The sequence below is a fragment of the Pinus tabuliformis genome, chromosome 2_1, assembly GCF_031772625.1.
Source record: "Pinus tabuliformis cultivar Carrire ecotype Pingquan chromosome 2_1, CPIR1, whole genome shotgun sequence".
NCBI lineage: Eukaryota > Viridiplantae > Streptophyta > Pinopsida > Pinales > Pinaceae > Pinus > Pinus tabuliformis.
In genome coordinates this window covers 649,703,726-649,709,103 of record NC_142299.1, presented here as the reverse complement: position 1 = coordinate 649,709,103, position 5,378 = coordinate 649,703,726, and positions in this window count along the sequence as shown.

The following is a 5,378-nucleotide window of genomic DNA, read 5'->3' as shown; positions in this document are numbered from 1 at the left end:
GTCACATTTGTTCAAGTTTCCTCCTAAAAACCCTAAGTGTCAATGCACTTTTCTTTCACAACCTAGCTCAACTTTCCTTCATGGCACACTTCTCATCCACAAGCCTATCACACTTTCAAAACGCAGGTATAGCTTACTTTATAAACACAGTCCAATGTGTTTTCTAGGACTAACTTCAATGCATTTTCAAACACTAGTCAATTCCCCTTACTCCTGGAACATGCGCTGGGCACACTTTCTTGATCTAGCTCTCGTCACTTTCTAGTGGTAGTCAACGCCCCCTTGTCATCAAATTCTGTGCTAGGTGCACTTTAAACCTCTTTCCTAGTCACACATGTGGATCATCCTATATAAATAGCTCATCCCAAGAGCTCATTACACATTCATTTCTCTCGTTGGAGCTTTGTGTACTTTTTGAGCACATGTCCAGACTCTCACTCTTGGTCGTGTGAGTGTTATCTCATGGGTAAGTCCTCCTTTGTTGCACTTGATATGTCGTTTCATTTCTATCTTTTTGGCTTTAACACCCTTCAGTATTCCAAGATTGTTCGTATTCATATCTTGAGTTTTATTGTGTGTGTGTGTGTGTGTGATCATGTTCAAGTCCCACTTTTTTACCCTCTTTCTCTCTCTCATTCAATTGATCCCACAATTAGCGAGTTTTGGTTATCCCTTGTTATCATACCTTGTGCCAACACTAAACACATGGACCCTCCAATTTAAGTGTTGGTGCATTGTTCTCTCTTATCCAGTGAACTCATCAAATCATTGTCTCCAATAGCTAGCACATAGCGCACTTCCAAATCCTAGTCCCAACCCCTTTTCTCCTTGTAGTTGTTCCATGAAACCAACCTAGCCTTGAGTGGTGCTATGCACACTTCAAGTGGGAAATCATGCCAACCCTTAGCCCTTGCAGATGCACCATGTGCCTAACCTATGAACCCTTTCTTAGTAGTGGTGCATTGTGCACCCTCATTGCTTAGGCCTCTAACCTTTTCCTCCAGACCTTGCACCCTATGCCAAGACTAGTATTTATCCCAACACTAGCGCACTTCACACATTTAGTGACCAATCTAAGTCACCTTGATTCTAGCTTGTGCTCTTGCGCCCAAAAGCACCACATTGTCCCCTCACAATTGATATTTTCCATAAGTGAACAAGGTAAAGTAGGTGTTTTCTAAGATCGAATCTGTGCTTTCCAATGAGTGAATTTTAGTTCCCAAGTACTATAGATTAGGATCCTATCAGTCTATCATCTTCTACTGATGTCATGCCTCAAGTTACACAAAAAGAACCAACAAGGGAGGCCACTAAACCAAGTATCAAAGGTGTTGTCGACAACACGAAAACCAAAGTACCAATCCTAGCAGACACAATATGTTTCATAGAAAATTCCACCACCTTGGCATGGTATATGATATTCAAGGATTTTTTCAAGGAGTTCCCATAATATCTAGAGGATAGGGTAGTGTATGTTAATGTTAAAAGGTCCAGATTCTACAAGACTACTAGCTAGTAAGAAGTTTTACCCTATGCAATGGTAATCGGGTGGATATTGCAACCTATTGATCCTAAGAGCATGATCCTCAAAAGTGTTCCTAGACAAGAGCTTGCCACATACCATCCCTATGGTTTGCATTCATAATATAAGCTTATAAAGCCAAAGGAATAACTAAATTTGAAATTCTATGCCACTTTCTCTCTTCAAAATTTCACAAAGGACATTCTCAAGACATGGTAGCAAGAGTCAAGCAAGTTCTACGAGAAGCATGTTATGCAACCAACTCACAAAATAGAAGAAAAGATAGATCAATGACTTCAAAATCAAACTCTTCAAGGGGGAAACCTCCTTTACATTATACAAATGAAAAATTATTGGATGATACAAATGACAAGACCTCCTTTCTATATATAGGAGTCTAAGGGGTCGCAATATAGTCAAAGTCAACATAACAATAATAATGTAAGGGCACAACAATAACAATAAGGGGACACAATGACAATAATAATAAGGGACTACACTAGTCTTATAGGGACCTAACATGCCCCTCTCCTTCAGAAAATTGTTGTCCTAAACGCTTGACTAGTTGTGGATGCTTATGGATAAAATTTGCATCCTCCCATGTGGAATCTTCAGCAGGTAAGTTCTTCCACTTGACGAGATACTCTGAAATTGATCGATTTCGTAGTTTTCGAGTTCCTGTTTATGTGACTACTTCAGGTTCCAATATGATTTTCCTTCCTCATCAAGTTCTGGCAATATTGTTTGAACTGGGAGCTTGTCACCTATAGCCTTCTTTAAGCATGAAACATGTAAACTAGGTGCACTCAGGAAGCTATGGGAAGCTCCAATTTGTATGTCATAGTACCAATCTTTCGTAACACCTTGTACGGACCATAATACTTTGGTGATAATTTATTATCCTTCCTAGCTTGCTTGAGGGGCATTTTCTTATATGGTTGTAGCCACAGAAATATGCAGTCACCTACATCAAAACTTCTTTCGCTGTGATGTTGATATGCCTGTTGTTTCATTCTATTCTGTGTCAAAGTGAGGTTATCCTTTAAGAGTTGGAGAACTTGTTGTTGATGCTTGATGTGATCTTCCATTGCTTGAACCTTATAATTTTGTATTAAATATGATGTGATGGACGGTGGATGATATCCATAATGTGCCAATAAATAGGGTCATTTTTGCTGCAGTATGGAAGGAATTGTTATACCACCATTCACCCAGATGCAACCATTTGACCCATTGTGTATGTTCATTAGATACAAAGATACGAAGAAATCCTTACAAACATTTGTTCACTATCTCATTTTTCCCATCAGATTGAGGATGATAAGATGAGCTATGAGCTAACTGAGTACCTAGACAAGAAAATAATTTTGTCAAAAAATTTCAACTGAAAATGGGATCTCTGTCACTTACAATAATATTTGGGTTTCCATGTAGCTTTTGAATTGTTTCCATGAATGCAGTAGAAACTGTACTCGATTTAAAGGGATGAGATATTGTACAAAATTGTGCATATTTGGTAAGTCTATCAACTACCACCATGATGACACTCTTTCCTTCTGGCTTGGGTAAACCTGTGATAAAATCCATTGAAACCTCCTCCCAACGCTGACCTGAAATGGATAAAGGTTGTAATAAACCTAGGGTCTTAATTGTTTCAACTTTATTTTGTTGGCAAACCAAACATTCTTCCACAAACTTTTGAATATCAGATTTAAGGCCATCCCAAAAAAAATCCTTCTTAACCCTGTGGTAAGTTTTTAAAAGTCCTAAGTGTGCTCCTAAGGGAGAGGTGTGAAATTCCATAAGAATATTTTGTTTGAGTTGGGAATTCTTACAGAGGTATAAGAGATCTTTGTACCATAACAAATCATTTTTCCAGCTAAATGTATCATATGTACTGGGGTATTTTTGTAACTTTTGAATGAGTGCCCACACTTCTTCATCATTCTTCCATTCATCTCTTGCTACGTTTATCCAATCTGGTTGGATAATAGAAATGGCACAAAGAAATTCTTCCACATCGTCATCATTTCTTGAGAGTGCATCTGCAACAACATTTTGCTTCCATTTTTTGTTGATGATTTCAAAGGCATAACCCAACATCTTTGTGACCCATTTTTGCTTCTCTTCTAAAGATAATATTTTTTCTAAAAAGTATTTAAGACTATCATGATCTATTTTTACCTTGAAGTGTCTTCCCATTGGGTAAGGTCACCATTTCTTCAGTGCATATAGTATTTCCAACATTTCCTTCTCATAAATAGTTTGTGTAAAAACTTTCCTTTGATTGGACGACTTTCTAAATAAATGGGTCTTTATTCTTGCATTAAAACAACACCAATTCCATTTCCTGAGGCATCACATTCCACAATAAAGGTTTTTGTGAAATCTGGTGTAGATAAGACCAGTGCTTGGCACATTGCCTCTTTAAGATGTTCAAAGGCTTTCATTGCTTCTAGAGTCGAAGAAAATTCATATTTCTTCAGTAATGTTGTTAGAGGTGCCCCTATTTTCCCATAATTCTTAACAAACTTGCAATAATACCCTGTCAACCCGAGAAATCCTTGCAGATGCTTTATGGATGTGGGGATTTTCCTTTCCTTAATGGCTTTAATTTTGCTAGGGTCTACCTTAACACCTTCATGAGATACAATATGACCCAAATATTCCACCTCTTGTACTCCAAAGAAACATTTGGATGTTTTTGCATATAATTGTTTCTCCTCCAATAGTTTGAGCACTCTATCAACATGTTGAACATGATCCTTCCAAGACTTGTTGTAGATTAGTATATCATCAAAAAATAATAACACAAATTTTCTAAGGAAGGGTTTGAAAATGGAATTCATCAAACCTTGAAATGTAGTAGCTGCATTGGTAAAGCCAAAAGGCATGACCAAAAATTCATAATGACCCTCATGAGTTCTAAATTTTATTTTCAAAATGTCTTTAGTATTCATTCTGATTTGATGATATCTTGAATGAAGGTCCAACTTGGTGAAGTAAATTGCTCCATGCAATTCATCCAATAATTCATCAATGACAAGAATGGGAAATTTATCTTTAATAGTGATCTTGTTGAGATCCCTATAATCTAGATTCATGCACCATGATCCATCCATCTTGTGCACCAATACTACTAGAGCAGAGAAATAAATTTGACTAGGTTGAATTATACCAGCCTCTAGAATTTCTGCAACCATACGTTCAATTTCACTCTTTTGGGCATAGGGATATATGTAAGGCCTGATGTTTAGAGAAACACTTTCTAGAATCAAATGAATAGCATGATCATGATCATGAATAGGTGGGAGTCCTTTGGGAGTCTCAAATACATTCGAATGATTGTCCAGGATTTTTTGGAGATTTGGATAATTAGATGATTTCAATGTGGGAACCTCTAGCAAACATAATTGCGCAATTACACCACGTTGTTCTTTCTTTAGAAGCTTTGTCATGCCATTAGAGCTAATTATCTATCTCGATTTCCCTGTGATACCCCTTAATTCAACTTCCTTTCCTTATGAAAAAAATTCAAGAAAAGTTCTTGAAAATTAAAAGCTATCGTACCTAAAGATTGTAGCCATTGGACTCCTAGTACAACATTAGCACCACCCATTGGAATGGAAAGCATTGGAATATTCAAAACATATTCTCCCATGGATAGATTTATATTATGAAACTTTCCAGAGAAATTTATGGTTCTTCCACTTGCAACCATAACTTGACACTTTGGTGCTGGATATAGGAAGAAATTCAATTCCTTCGCTATCTTACAATGAATAAAATTATGGGTACTACCTGAATCAATCAACACTATTACCTTTTTCTTCTTAATATGTCTTTCTATCTTGAT